Source organism: Wyeomyia smithii, chromosome 3 (assembly GCF_029784165.1).
Source record: "Wyeomyia smithii strain HCP4-BCI-WySm-NY-G18 chromosome 3, ASM2978416v1, whole genome shotgun sequence".
Lineage (NCBI taxonomy): Eukaryota > Metazoa > Arthropoda > Insecta > Diptera > Culicidae > Wyeomyia > Wyeomyia smithii.
The window spans coordinates 56,430,902-56,447,730 of record NC_073696.1 but is presented as its reverse complement, the minus strand read 5'-3'; the positions used below and the strand labels follow the sequence as shown (position 1 = coordinate 56,447,730).

At 37.7% G+C, this 16,829-nt stretch overlaps 2 non-coding genes across 2 annotated transcripts; one reads left to right on the top strand and one right to left on the bottom strand.

The window, feature by feature from the left end:
* Positions 1–1,541: 1,541 nt before the first annotated feature.
* Trnal-uag (transfer RNA leucine (anticodon UAG)) lies at positions 1,542–1,621 on the bottom strand. Its single transcript has one exon. It is a non-coding gene; the product is annotated as a tRNA-Leu (tRNA).
* A 14,727-nt stretch (positions 1,622–16,348) lies between these two features.
* Trnak-uuu (transfer RNA lysine (anticodon UUU)) lies at positions 16,349–16,421 on the top strand. The gene has a single exon. It is a non-coding gene; the product is annotated as a tRNA-Lys (tRNA).
* The last annotated feature ends 408 nt before the right edge of the window (positions 16,422–16,829 follow it).

Here is a 16,829-nt window from a genome sequence, read left to right as displayed (position 1 = left end):
GTTCCAATAGATGCAATGTTTACTTGATTTAGTTCAAGTTAAACACATTTACAATCAGCAGTATGAACAGAACATTCCAAAAACACCGGCATGAAGATATCAATTTCGAAAATATTCCTGAGCTGACTAATTCAACCAAAACAAGCAAGAATGTAGTGAATCGCCATAATTACTGGTCCGCCCGTAAACCAATGCTCATTATAGCCCGAGAACAAAATTTTAATCATTTCGATCAGAGCAAGTTGCTTATTACGGGTGGAACTCAAGACTTCACGCAAGGACGTAATTATGCTCATTGGGAGTCTGCACACTCGATAACTTGAACCATAATAACATTAATAAATTCATAATTTTCATGACAGATTTTTTTTCTCTCTCTCATTCGGTTGCACGTTGTTTACTACAACCAGCAACCGAACTACCATGTGAACTCAGGTGATTCGAAGAGCGAAAACACTGCCTTTTGTGGCAGGCCCAATGTCACCAAATACTGTTATTGAGATAAGTGCCGATGCAACAGAGATTAAACAGGGTGACAGAAGCTGTTATAGATATAATGACCGAATAATTGGGTACATTTCAGCAAACATGATATCATAAATTGCCGTAATTTACAACGCAGTGAATTTATTTGTTTATTTGTTCGTATCTAGTATATTTTTTAAACCATTTCGCCTACATTTTGTGTTAATTTTGTAACCTTTTTTGTAGTACCATGATTGAACGGCCTATCATCCTCCTGAAATTTTTCGTTATATGTGCTAATTTTTTCGGGGTTCGCTATTTGCTCCGATTGATTCTAATGGTCCGATATTTGGTAATTTCTCCAAACTCCCCTTAGAACTTAATTTAATTCTTTACTTTTTCTACAACAATGTCTTTAGTGTTAATTTAATTTATTTTATCCATTTATCAATTCATCAACTCCGGAATCTGTTTTTTCATAAATTCTTATTCTATTGATAGTTTCACTGTTAATTTATCCTTGCGAACTGTTTGAGATACTTCTACGAACTTTCTTAGAACTTTTGTAGGTTTTCAGAAAATTCAAATATTTCGTTTCCCTCATGGGATCATCGTAAGGTTTCTCAAAATTTTGTTGTTTCCTCCCTGTGCCTGTTTGGTCGATATCAGTTGACTAATTTTTAAACTACGGTATTTTTACATAAATTATACTAGCAACATGTGCTAATTTAACAATTGTTTAAACGACTACTGCCTTGAATCTTACACCTGGAACATGGGTGCTAAGCTAATTAAAACTGAGGTGGCACGTCACGATAATACTACGAAACACCTTCTTGTCCGATTCTATAATGATAACACTACACACCTGTTGCGTATTACTTTCACATGGCTGTTACTAGCTTATCTCGCAACGGTTCACCCACTTTAGTCAATGAAAGAGTGCAGGTGAGGATATGATGACAGAAATTGTGTCAAAACAAAACTGATTGCTTTGCAACCATATAACCTAAACCATGGCAACCGGTCTGATAAATCCTCAATTAGAAAACTGTTTTACCCAAAAAACTAACAACTGACAGCGGTGGGATTCGAACCCACGCCATTTCTGACTGGTGCCTAAAACCAGCGCCTTAGACCGCTCGGCCACGCTGCCTAGGTGATGGTGGTTGCTTTCACAGACGGTGAGAATAAATATTGCTGTCATCGTCTCGTGTTCGTGCAGGCAGGCAGTATCTGCATTATAACCGAGCCGTATCGGTCGTCCGTCACTTGCCACTAGTTAGTGTGCGCCGTGCACCGTCGCAACGGAAGCCCCTACCGCAAGCAACACACGCACCGTCGCGGTCGGTAGTAACGTAAGTAAAACGAGCAGTGGAGCCGCTTCTGGTAGATTGGGAATGAGAATAAATAAGTAACACGACAATGATTGAGCGAGTGGAGCGGTAGTAATATTGTCTCAAGCAAACGCACCATGCTCGAGTTAGTGATAAAGTTTTATATGTACATTTATTTCTATACATATTATATGACTTATCAGCAACAAAATATGAACAAATTATTCCTTAATATCAAATCTACAATTACTACTTCAAAACACTGTATGATTTACTACAGACTGTAAACGTTGCTGTCAGTCAAGTATGTTATCAATTGTTTTAAATAGAATTAATTAAACACTTTCGGAACTCTTGTGAAGTTTTCAGGGACGACAATTGAAAAGTACTTGAACGCAATCTTGAAACTGTCCAGGAATCACTGTATTAGCTGAATCATATCTGGTTGAAGTGAGTGGGGAATAACACCCACACGGAACTGCCATCCAGTTAATAAAAATACTTAACTCAAAACGTCACACCATCAATATCCTATTCTCGGTTAGTAGCTAATGATTACCGAAGTAAAAAAAGCAGGTTCCATTGCCCGCAACATGAGTGATCTGATTTGTCATCGATTGCGAATACTTTCCCTTTTGTCTGTTGATAGTGTCTTTGTCTGTGTATAAAGAATCGTGACGCATCGTTCGACGCTGTCAACTATATTACCCAGTTGCATTAGCTTGTTTTTATTTTTGCCTAAGCCCCAAATTGGTGGAAATGGAATCTAACACACCTAGTTACAATATTAAAGAAATTAAAATTCATTCGTGATCATAGAAAATTAACTGAACGTTAATAGTACGAAACCGGTCGACATTTTCTCTACAATTATGCATTCAGAACCTCAACAATATCTAAGATGAATAGCACATGTTTGAAAATAAGTTAAACATGGGAAAAGATCAATGTTTGGACTAGTTATTAGCGGAGCAACATCCGAACTAGACACCTTGATTGACATTGATCCCGGAAAGTGCTTGGCAACCGTTAAAGCGACGCATCAAATAGGTGACAGCTGCGGTGGAAGTGCATAAACTGTCAGATGATTTGCCTGCGTTAGTAGTGTGTAAAAAGGAAATAGTTTATACCCTGACAAAAAATGCTTGAAATAGAGTAGTAAATCAATCAGTAAGCAGTGAATTAGTTAGTTCAGCTTAATAAGAGGTAGTTTCTATTTGAAGACAAAATTGTGTGGAATAAATTATATTTTTTTTTTTACTAATTTAGGTTTGGTTGAGGGGATAGAAATTATAAAAACAATTACTATCCCGTCAACCTAATCTAAATTAGCAACACGTAACGCACGCTAAACCGTACTTAGCAGCTTACGAAGAGAATAGGGACACTGAGTGTAGGTCTGAAACAAATAAAATACGTGTATATGTTTGAAGCACAAATTCAAATAATTCAATATTTAATAATGAATATAATCTGAATCTATAGCAATAAAACATCTTGGCAATTTAACTTTTGTTGCAATAAGATGTTATTTTATATGTTCGTTCGACTGGAAAATTTTTGTTTAACAAATTAAAATTGCTGTTGAAAGGTCTAGATATGATTTTCGTGTATTTTATCGCGATTCGCAGATGAAATTAGGCCTGCTAATTAGTTATTTTTTCCACGGTAGTTTATTTCGACATTCACTTCTCTTGAAAACTGGCAACATTTCTTCCAAACCTTAGGGAATTTTCCTTGCACCAACGATCGATTTAATATGCAGCGGAGTGGTGAAGCCAGGCTCTTTGAATACGTAAACGTAATACGGAACGTAAAAGTACAGCCGGAATTCCATCGGGGCCCTCGGAGAATGAACTATTCAGTTTGTCTGTAGCGGGGGGAAAGGATTTGGAGCGTCATTTCGAATATGTCGAGGTTTATTAATCTCAGGTGGAATTTTGGCATTAAAATAATTAACTCGGCCTTTTGCGTTTCTTCTGCGTTCTGTGTTCCATTATTCATCTCATTAAGCCGACTTTCGCGAAGAATGTAGGGATCGAACAGCAAAATTTCACGAAATTATTGATAAAACAAACAAAATATGCTTACCTATTCATCCTAAATTTTGTAGAACAAACCATTTTTCTCAACTCTACCATATTCATACTAATATTCAAATCATTGCTCGCGCATTCGCACCATGTCCCATCATTATAAAGATGAGACTCGAAACAAATTTAAATCGGATTCTTCTCAAATTTTCAGGGATTGAATAACTATAATATATTAGCTATGTTTTGGTTTTACCCATCTTCCTTACACATTTTTTCCCAGTTTTCTTCAAAGCTTCATCGGTTCTGTATGTCTTTCCGTTTCTTTTCAGCTTTTTCTTCATTATCGCCCAAAACTTTTCGATCGGACGTAGTTCTGGTGAATTTAGCGGGTTCGCCTCCTTCGGGACCACATTAACGCTTTTCGCTTCGTACAAATCCATCACAGGCTTGGCGTAATGGCACGAAGCGAGATCAGACCAGAACAGCGTGGAACCACGGAGAAAGCGAAGGAAGAGCATTCCTCTCGATACAACTGCCCGTTTATGGTGCCGGTTGTAACGAATGGTTTACTGTACCGTCCACACTCGCAGATTGCCTACCACAACAGGTACTTCTTCGCGAACTGCGTAGTCGCAAGGTTACAGAGTCCACTTTCTCAATCGGATGGTCGTAGATTAGAATCTTAGTAAAATACTACATGGTATACAGCCCTAGGGTTGTATGAAATGGTGACGTGGGACTAAACACTGTAATTAGGGGATTTTTTGTTACAAAATATGCAGAGTCTGCAGACAGAATCAATGTGTTTGCTCAGCGTGTGCGTATTTTTACTTTCAGCCTCCCCTGGAAATCAATTTTTGAAATATATTTTTGAAATAATATCGTTAATATCTGACGATATTATGCCTATAGTATTTTTTTTGTGCAAACAACATGAATTTGATAAGGCACAAGCTTATTGAAGGAGCACCAAGAATTTCTTGTAATGCGTCAAAATCAGAATTAACTCTATATATGTTATCATAATGAATGGTTTTGTCTTATTTAACTCTGATTAAATCAAATCTATAATACGAATATTACTTTCAAAATAATATGGAAGCCGTTACGAAGCTTCATTAATTGGCAAACATAAGAATATATGTCTAACAAAATTATTAACAAGTTCCAGCAAAAAATCGTAGCAATCCACAATTACATTTTTGTTTTTTGCTTAACAATTTTTTTTCATTTGCCTACAACTACATTCGCTGTACAGTAACTGTTCGCTAACTGGGTGCTGTTTAACTGGGCTGCTTTTTAACTGGGCGTTCGCTAACTGGGCTATAGCCCAGTTTAAAAGCAGATGAACGTAAAAAATCAGCGTTTGGCATAACGCTGTCAAAACGAGATAGGGGCACATGAATAGTGAATTGAGATTGATTTTTTCAGTTCAATGGATTTTGGTTGTCATCACACATGCGATCCACCAGATATCCATCTACTCGTTTCCAGGTCAAATAAATATTTTGTGGAAAGAACATGTTTCCAAGCAACGGTTAGTGCAAATAAAGCACACGCAAAGCTAAAAACAATTTATTATTTCTCATTTTCTGTTCATCAAACAGGATTTTTAGTGTATTTGTTCTAAAACATTTTCCAATTTTCGCTGAGGGAGTTTTGCCTGCCGCCATTACATCGAATTCCCCCTCGGTATTAGACGACATTTGAAATGTCAGCCCAGTTAGCGAGCGACATTCGTTAACTGGGCTAGGCCCTCAGCCCAGTTAGCGAACGAACAGTGTATTACGAAAACAGCTAATATACGTTTATTGCGGTAAAGTATAGAATAATAATATATCACCAACAATTTTGAAATGTAAAAAGAGATTCTTAATGAATCTTAGTAAAAAAACCAAAAATTCACATGCATTCGTAGGCTCTTACTCTTCTATAAATGTATATACTTAGGAATTTACTCTTCCGATACTATCCGGTCACGATTATTTAGTGAATATCGAGGATAAAATCAAATAAATATCTGTTGCAAAAATTAACAATCCTTGTTGAGTAGCTTATAGTAATCATATTTATGAGATAAACTTTCAATCACCATCAACAGCAGCATTGTTATTTTGTCTTGATTGCACACGTATAGAAATGTACGAATAAAAGTGTACCACTGCAATACGAATAGTACTGCTGAAATGTTCGAATAGAAGAGTACCGCTGCAATCATAGACGACGAGAGACCTGCGACTCTTCACTCCACTGGTACTGTTGCTTTTACCGGCATGTGTTCTTTCAAGAAATCAGTTTTTATTAGGTTCTGAAAGCAGGTGTATAAATTGTTCAAGGATGGGGATTGCTTCAAACTTTTCGGAAAACTTTTACCTTCAAGATATATTAGTCTAAGCTCATGGAAGCAAAAATAAATTGACCTATTGGGAAGGGGAGACTCTGTCAAGTTTTATTTCGATATTGATACAGATAATATCACAGGGAACAGATGGTGTCCATTCACGTCGTCTGTGCTAGGAATGCTCACATGTAATTGGTCCATTATTCGCGTGAATTTGTTATTGAAACTTTTCATCAATTTTACCGCTTAGCAATGAAATTAGAGTGATAACTAGAATTAACGTTTGAAATCTGACGCAACATTTGCCAGTTTCATTTCTAGTTTTACAGAATGCATCCCAGTATAGTAAACAAAGACGTAGTCCTACGTCAAAATACAATCGGAATTAAAAAAACATAAACGGTGAATGGGTATGGGCGTAGCGAGAAGGATCCATTTGCCGCTCATTCAAACTTTCATAAAACATGTATAAGTCCGCATGTTTTATAAGCCTTTTCATCTTTACCACTTTTCATCACTTATCTGAAAAAGCAGCTCTGAATAGATTTTTCGGGAAAAATAATACAAATTTTTGGTTCATTCGCTTAAAACCACAGATGACAATTTTAGCATGTACTCGCACCAACGTGAAAAAATTAAATATTTTTTTTAATTGTGATGCAATGGTTTTACACTGAAAATTTTTTCACGCATAGTTTAACTATGCTTTGCTGAAGTATCGTTGGATTTTTTTTTTTCATGAAATGTGTTTTGCTATGGAAAAAAATAACGTTTTAGTAAAAAGTGAGCGGTGAATGGCACCCTCACGGAGAATGAGTACTGTACGGTGAATCATTATATAAAAAAACTTCATATTTCAGAGGCCGTCAGAGCTACATACAATATTAGTCACTCTTTTTAAAGATTATTAAATTTACAATCGAATGACATCATCAGATTTTGCAAACAGTGTTGCCAACATTGATATTTTTACGTTTAAAAACTAAAATTTCGTTTATCTCAAAACACCACCATTTTTTTTTTAAAACTAATGTCACCAATGTGTTCAGCGGAAAATTGTACAGTCAGTTTTTTTTTACGCGGGGGATACGTACCTCGTAAAAAAAAACCGCGTTAATTCGAAAATCCGCGTAAAAAAACCGCGCTAGTTCAAAAATCCGCGTTAATTCAAAAATCCGCGTAAAAAAAACTCGTTTTTTTTTAAAATCCGCGTAAAATAGTCCAGCAAGAAGGGCTTTAGAAAAAACCCGAGACGCTCTAGAACCAGTATTTAAAATTGTCCTCTTTGACGGTCATTCCGGATCTTCCGGTGGGCGGAGAGTATTTTTTGGACTAAGTCTTTTACTAGATAAAGACTTAAACGTTTCTGGTTCCAACCCACGTTTATTCGGAAATTCGTGAAAATTTTTTTGAATTAGCGCGGTATCGCGTAAAAAAAACCGCGTTAATTCAAAAATCCGCGTAAAAAAACCGCGTAAAAAAACCTGACTGTACATAAGAATCACCTATCCACAAACTGCAATATGCGCCGTTGTGGAGATATTCAACATTTAAGATAACGAGTTCGTTAAACTCACACAACAAATGTGACCAAATGTTGAAACGCACTGGAAACTATTTCACATCTCAAGTGTGGGTTTCTCTTGGCCTTTTTGGTGGTTTATTCTTTGTTTTTATAACGTGGTTTCTGTCAAAACATACACAGGTTGATTTGAATCTTCACGACAGTGAGTGTACAGCTAAAAATCACAATCGATCCCACTTAACATCGCGAGGATGGATTTTGTTCAAACTTCGGTCTGGTGTTCAATGTTTGCAAACTATTTGCGGAACCATGAAAGACAGTTTGGCCAATATTTCGCAGCTAGACAGAAACAATGCTGCAATCCGCTGAATTGCCATGACAATGCTCGTAAGAAAAATTTAAAAATCATTTCGTCACGTTTTCATGACAAGTTTCATGAGTACAATCAGGAAAAAGTAGAAAGTCGAAAGACATGCATCCAATGTGATGCACAACTGAGAGCGGGGGTTGTAAGGATTAATTCGCAAGATAGAATGATGGATCAGGAAACAGGCATAGCAATAGGTAAAAATTAGGGAACCTATATATTAAAGAAATGACAAGACACTCACCGTTAAGGTAACTGTCAACATTAGAACGGATAAAGGCAATGCTAAATTATACAGCTCGTCCGTTTTGATGTTGACAGTTGCCTTAACGGTGAGTGTCTTGTCATTTCTCTAATATATAGGTTCCCTAGTAAAAATAGTATACCTCAGTACAAGTAATGTTACAAGCGTTATAGTTAACATTCATTATTTCCTTGCTATAGATACTGGTGAGTTGGATCATTAAGCTTAAGAATTAGAAACTCCGCGTCAGCTGAGTAAAAGGATTTTTCACACTATATTCTTTACAACATGAGAATGTTGGAAATGAAATGATTAGCTCACTTCAGCGATGTCATTATTGTTTTGTTTTATTTGAAATTGTTTTGAACCTATTTTAATTACTTGCCTGTATAGTAAAAAAAGCTGGTTTGCCTTAAAACGGCAATCTCTTGGTCCCGTTAGTGAGTCAAAGGTCAAACGATCGAATAAATACAGTGGAGAAAAACTGCTCAAGTCATCAAAAGCTTAAAAAAAATCTTTTGAGGCTGTTTGTAGTAGTCCTGTGCGCCGCCACGCCGCGCCGCCGCCGCCGACACTTTTACGCACGCCGCCGCCGCCGATGATTTGGACTCGGCGCGCCGCCGAGGATATTTTTACCGCGCCGATAGTGATTGTGTATGCTGGATTTTTTCCTGATTATAGAAATACCGCAAATCACAGCCAATAAGGGAACATTCGTATATTAAGTAACGCGGAATTCGGCAATTCTTAATACCCCTTCACTCCGACGTAACGCAATTTTGCATGGTGCCCTCACGCAGTGTAACACTTCGCTAAGTATCTCCCCTGTATTTACGTATTTACGAAGGGTGCGGGACACGAGACATATTGACGCTAGGCATATGGATGTTAGGCATAGTATGCTAGGCATACAGACGCGAGGCTTAATGGATGTGAGGCATAATGGATACGAGGCATACTGCCATAAGGCATAACGGACGCGAGGCCGAATGGACGCGAGGCCGAATGGACGCAAGGCCGAATGGACGCAAGGCCGAATGGACGCGAGGCCGAATGGACGCGAGGCTGAATACGATATTGTATGATCGCATGAGATCCACTCATCGTGACTATGTGTTCCGGATTTGCAACATACATTCCGCAGCAGAGTCTATTGAAAAATATGTTGCACCCTTGATGATTGACAAAAAGCGTCATTCAATGAATTCTATATTTAACTCAGATATTTATTACTCTACGTATGTAGTTTAAGCGTAAATATATTCCTAAAAAGTTAAGGTTGGGTATAATATTTTTTCAAGTCATGCGGCGCAGACGCATAATCGAGGGCAAGGAAACGTGGCGGCACTAAGCTGCCGTGGTTTCCACAGTCCGTGCCGGCCGCCGACCCGCCGTCGGAAGCGGCTGCCTCTTGCACACAAACGACTGATCTACAGATTTGCTAGGTCTACTCAAACAGAGTTTCTTTCCCTTAGTTAAGTCCGAACGAGCGTTAGCGAGTAAGGACATCATTCGCTCGAACAGCGAGTAGGCCGAAGGCCGCGAGTGTATTGCTTTCTAAATGACACCCTGAAGCGAAATACAAGTTATTAAAAGAGGGCTGTGATGATGACGATAACACCGTATTCCGCCTCACTTCCCATCGGCCTTGTGTCTATTCGACCTTGCGTCCATTCGGCCTCGCGTCCCTTCGGCTTCGCGTCCATTCGGCCTCGCGTCCATATGCCTCGTGCCCGTATGCCTGCCATCTATTATGCCTAGCGTTCTATGCCTTGCGTCCGTATGCTTTCCGTCTGTATGCTTAACGGGTTGTTATCTTTTACGAATGTTCCCTAAGTGTAAATTATTTTAATTTGTGGTAATTTAATACAATATTTGACATTAAATATTTAGACTTTAGTCTTTTTTATCGAAAGATATAAAAAATTTCGAAGTCATTGTCAATAATTTGCACGGGGCTAGTTTGCTTCGAGAATATTGTTTCAGTCATTATAACATAAGTTTATATGTTTATTTTTATTTTTAATTTTTATGTAAACGTATGAGCACTCCGGGAATGTTAAAAAAAATAAGAAAAAATGATTAGTGGTTTTTCATCTATTTTTTGGTAAAGATTTTAGTTTTTTCTAGAATACTAGGTTTTATTTTTAGATCAATATGCGAGGATTCCTTGAAAATCGACTATGTTTTTGCTGAATCCTCCTTACTTTGTTTCTTGAACGTTAAGGCATCGAAAAAAACACTTTCAGCTGTTTTCCATCACCATGGTGATATTTGCGGATTTTTCGGTCAGAATGGATCGCCTTCGACCCATCATATTTAAGGGTGATTTTCATAGTAATGACATCACATAGTTTATGTGATTTTGTTGCTTTTTCCAACGCTATTTCGAGCAAACAAAAATTTTCCAGATGGTAATGAAGAATCTGTGGAGTTTAACGAAGATTTCTATTTGAATGAAAAGAGTATCCAATTTTTTCAGTTTTTCCATGGGTAACCTAACAAAAAATATGAAAGTTTAAAACGACCCTCTAACGTAAGATCTATCGAATTTACCCAAAGTCCGTCTACGGTTAATCAAAATGAACTCATCGACAAACAATCTATCTTTTTTTTCAAAACTGAACGTCTTTGGAAATAGTGTTCCTTGCAATTTTTTTGGGATTTACACTTGTTTTACTTTCTCTGCTTGGTTTATTATTTTCTGGTTGCTCAATTGTTTATTTACTTGATTTCTTACCATTCTTATGTCTAGTTTTGACATCATGTCAACCCTGATGCAATATTTTTTTTATTATCGTTGAATTAACAAAAAACCGAAAATGAGTGTTCAAAGCACACATTAAGCGCAATTATAAGTGGTAATTAGTGTCACGCCGATACACGCCGCCGCCGCCGCCGCCGCCGCCGATATAAGCCAACGGCGTCACGCCGGCGCGCCGGTCGCCGCCGAGGTAAAATGTTTTCTACGCCGCCGCCGCCGATGATATGGTCGGCGCACAGGTCTAGTTTCTAGTAAGCAAAATAAAGGTCTAGAAAGTACTGGAAAGGAAATGGTTTGGCAACTCAAAGTAAAGTTTCAAGTTTGTAATAAAACGAGCGATAAAATCCGCCAGTTGTCAGTGCTGCCAGGTTCGATTCAGTTAAATCTGTTCCAGGGATCCGAGGAATGCATTCGGCGACACCTCAATCTGACGCTACCATGCTAATGAAGACATTGTCAAGCTCTGATCGGGTACCTATTTCAATTTAACTCCAAAAGTTAAACAAAAATCGTCACGTAGTTACTACAAAAATCAAACGTTAATTTCTGACAAACTTGTTAAATAAATATAATTTATGAAACGCACGTTGTACTTTAATGGCTGTCAATTGAGGTACCATCAAGTAGAATATGAGAAACCAGTTGTTGAGATTCGAAGCGGTGATTTAGTTTGGGATGCATTTTAATAAGGCTTATCGCATTTGTAGGCGTATTGTTGGAATTTAACGGACTCGTTATTTTAAAAGTTGAATATCTCCAAAATGGCGCATATTGCAGTTTGTGGATAGGTGATTCTTATATAAAATTTTTCGCTGAATACATTGGTGACATCAGATTTAAAAAATGGGGGTGTTTTGAGATAAATGGAATTTTAGTTTTTAAACGTAAAAATATCAATATTGGCAACACTGTTTGCAAAATCTGATAATGCCATTCGATTGTAAATTTAAAAACCTTTAAAATGAATTTCTAATATTGTCTGTAGCTCTTACGACCTCTGGGATATGATGTGTTTTCAAAACATGGAAAATCATTTTAGTCAAAAAATACAAAAATGGAGGGCCCCGCAATTGAATGGGGGTTGTCCGACTGACCCAAAACTCAGGATTTTTCAGTTTCGACCAAAAACAAGTCATTGTATTCATTTTGAAGTGAATCGGAGAGGGTCGTTGCATTTGCCTGATCACTTGACATGGAATGACCCAGATATAACTCTTGTCTTGACAAAACATATATTATTGATGCACAAAAATCTAAATTAAAAAATGGATTTGGTATGTATCGTTATTTTCATAGTTATCCTATTTTCGGAATACATTCTTGAAGCGTTAGAAATCGATATAAAATCGATTGACTGCACTAAAATTATATTTTAATTGTTAACTGAGTTGTCATCGTGCTGCCGAAAAAGATCAGTTTATGCGAGAGCTGAAGCATAGAACAAAAAGCTTCGGCAGTAGAATATAATTTTATATTTATTGAAGAAAAGAATAAGAATAAAATCATTCTCCTGTTGAGAACAGTTTTAAATAATGATGTAGAAATTTTTTTAGATTGACCAGAAAGTCAAAAGCTTAGTATAGGATTTTAAAAATCAAAGAGTTCTTTTGTATGGAAGTCCATTTTTCTCTTCGAGATTTATAACGATTTTTTCTTTATTAATAATTCTGGTCTTTTTATTTTTTTTGGCCTTTTCATCTCAGTTCGCATATGCAATTAACCTTGCTCATTAATTTATTATTCCACGGTAGTTGCTTACATTTTGACGTTCACCACTCATGAAAACTTAAAACATATAAAAATGCTTCTAAACACGATAGGTGAATTTTTCTCTTATCTTGTAATTTTTGCGCTTGAAGTTATTTAGTAATTTAATAATAGCATTCCAAAAGAAACGATATCTGGTTCGGTTGGGCTTTATTTTTATACTCGGTCGTAACGATTTAAACTGGAAAACCCAGATTTAGTGCTATAAAAGTTTGGTGATATAATTGTTTCAATTTTTTTCGTATCATATTCCTGTCAATCACTTGAATCTCCTGTCTGAAATGACCTCGTTTTGTAGAACCTTTTTGGTTCATTTCCAAATTTCTTTTGAGTTTTAAAAGAAAACTATCATAGTTACATTCTTTGTAGTTTAGATGAAATTTTAAGAAATAACCTTTTTATCACAGGTCCCGGATCTTAATCATGTATACATCATTTGGCTTGAGGAGAGTACTTATAACACTTGTGTAATTTCGATTTTATCAATAGTAATCGTTTACATCGTCGCTCTAGCATATTACTCACGCCGTGGCACGTTTCTATCCTGTTGCTATCACCTAATAAATCTCGTTCGATTCATAAAAAATCAATTTCAACGATGGCATCATAAATCAAAAAAGATTGCATTTAGTTTTATTTGGTCGTTTGTGCTTTTAAAATTATAAGACCGCAAAATATCCGCGCTCATTTAAAACTATTTATAATACTTCCTTAGCTGTTGACATATTGTGGAGTACCTCTGAACTTATAATAATTCCTCCGGTAAAAATAATTCAATTTTCCACTGCACCACTGCAGACTGCTTAATCTTGACAATTGATAATAGATGTAATGGCGCTTGAAATTAATGACAATCGATTATACGAGCGGATTTTTTTTATTTCCATAATATGATCTATCGCTTAAGTACAGTGGGCCGCCTCAACCAGGATGCATCCGATGGATGCTGCATCGCGTCGCCTAGGGCGAAAACGAGTAGATAATAAATCGGTGCGCGGCTGCCACGTTACTGACGCCGTTGCATTAATTGTGAATAAGACGCCTGACGTCGATTAGTAAGATTTTGCGCTAATCTGCATCCTGCCCGTCAGTCAATTCACAAGTGAGGCGGGCTGGGAAAAAAAATTTATGATTAGCGATCTCCCCCGTGAGGCAGTTAATACTGAACCGCATTTAATACCTTTTGAATCGATAAATTGGATGGGAAATGGATTGAGGTCATGTAAGTGTAAGTCATTCTACACGACAGACAGAGGTTTTAACTATCAAAATGGAAACGGATGGTCTACTTTACGCAACATTACATACCCAGCAGCTTGTCCAACATGACATACAACGAATTTATTTAACAACTGTTATAAATCAGCATGTTCGGTACCTACCATTCAACCTTCGGGATGCTTTAGTCTGTTTGTCCTGCCCTGACTTTCGAAGCTATGACGCTGAATAATGTGGCTTCGCTGCTTACTTTCGGAAATGAGTCCATTTAAATTCTTCCAGTGCAATGCAGCGTCGCGCAACTCCTCGCGTTGCTAATTATTCGCACTTGTTTCATATCCTTTTTGTCCCACTCGAATGCCTACACGGAACTCAAGGATAGCCACAACGTGTTTCGGGGTATGACCGATGTCTTTTTGACACATGAGAACGACATCGTCGCCGAACCGAACCGTGAAAATTATTTTTAATTATCGCCAATCAGTCTGTCACTGCGGTGGCTCCGAATGCTTCGTTACGGTTAGCACATATGGGAATTACACCTGAACCGTCTTCAAACCATTATTGAAACTCGTTTCATGAAGTTCGCAACTCCAAACATGGGTGGAATTTTTTGATGACATCAATAATGTAAGCAACATTGCATATTCGGGCTCAAATAATTTGATATGCATTATTGCATTCAGGCGCCGGAGAGTTATTGAAACAGGATTAAAATTGCAATCAATCAAATAAATAAAAAAACAATTTAATAGCTCAAAAATATATTGCCATAGATATGAAAGCGAAGCCTCCTAAGTTGACGTTGAGGTTTATCAGAATAAACTATTGTCTACACGCATCTCACACATCTACAGAAATGACCACATTAGTACTAATTTGCTTTGGCAAATACATGAAGAATGTTACAATTAAATGTAATAGCTCAACTTTTCGTAACATTACTTAATGACCTTAATCAGATTTAAGGTAGGCAAGTATGTTTAAAATTAATTAAACCTGATTCGATTGTACTAAGTGAGGGAGGCAAGCAATTTAAAACAAAACAACTGCTGGGCGGCCGAAAACTGATAAAATGCTTGAAGTCAACTTTTGCATGCCTGACATTTGCTGCAAAGGTGACAAAAAGGGTCAGGAAAGCATAATACGCGCTGAAGGTCAGCCATGCTTCCCAATTGATTGCAACTGCATGTCGAACGTGTTAATTCGATAATTAATCGGCGAACCCTTCCAGGCATCAAGAACAGCTCGTGGATGCGGTGCCGGGTTCAGCTGTGGGTTCGCTTATGTCGATCATGTTTAGCTAGTTGCTACGGCTAGTAATGATCACCGCGACTAGATCTCCGTTGTTCTTGATTGTTCTGTGGCACAAGGCAACACAGACCGGGAGATATGATTTGATGCTGTACTATAGTTCAGCGTCGCAACACTTCTGTGGTTACTGGTGCTGTTGTTGCTGATCCTGCACTCTGGTCCACATGATGATAGATGTTGACGGCAGGATTTTGCTCGTTTCAAACACTCCTAGGGTAAGGTTCTAGCAAAACCTCAGCGTAATGTTGCATTTAATGTCATACTGCGAGAATTTTTCACGCCTCCACCACTTCCCTGGCCCTAGCGATTGAATTAAACGGAGCGTCATTAAGCTGCACAATTAAGATCGTATCGCGCTGCACAGGCAGAAGATTGTTCTAAGTCTCAGCAGCGCACGCTGTTAGCTGTTTGGATCAATTTTTCTAACCTAGCAATTTGAACTCGTGAACGCGAAAAATCCAGGCTGTGTCAAGATACGGCACAAGCGAATGGTGGCGGCAGAAATCGTTGGTAGATCATTTGAGCTTGACCGCTCGTTAGGGCCATGACGCTTGTGCGCTGGGCTTCTAAGGTTTTTTTTCCTGCTGGCTGTAGGGAAAACTCTTCCGAACTCTGTGTATGGGGGAGAAAAGTCGTGCCTGCGATCGAGTGCCGATTATTGTAATTATTTAAAACTGTACCAGAACTGTTCTTGAGAGTACAGTATCGTGTCCTTCAGTTTTTATGTTCTGCCGGTTGGATGTTTGACACGAGATCGATCATTTTATAGAGTCAGCAGTTCTCGGTCCGCCCTAGCCGATCGATCAATGAGTCATTAGAGCACATGGAGTATGTGTCGAATTGAGATGAAGCTGATTGTGATCGGATGAAGAACAGCAAACAACTATTTGTGCTTCGCACATATGACACGCGCTGTGATTGAAAGCCGGATGACGCATATGTGAGAAGTGATACGATTAATCTTACGGTAGCCCGGATAGCTCAGTCGGTAGAGCGTTGGACTTTTAATCCAACGGTCTAGGGTTCAAGTCCCTATTCGGGCGGATGATTTTTTACAGCAGGAAATTTTGATTCCCTGAAATTTATTAATTTGATATTGTTAAAGAAATAACCCATAATTATATCCAATCTAAGTCTTCTCGGGTTTTTAAGTAGCTGCTTACAGCGTCGACAGATTTCTTTTTTTTTAAGTAACTAAATTATATGATTAAGCAATTCCAAGTTAATAGAATGATTGATTTTGAAAATGAAATGCTTATTCAATATATGATTGAAGAATTTCGCATCAACTGGACTGAGGCAGCACTCTTTTTGAACCAATGGAACTTTGTGGGTATGCAGACCTTACTATACTAAGGAACTTCACTTCCAACAATTTGTCTGTATTAACATTTGATTTTTTTTTTAATCAACCGATACATCTGTTGGCAAGAGATATAGAAAAGTTGTCA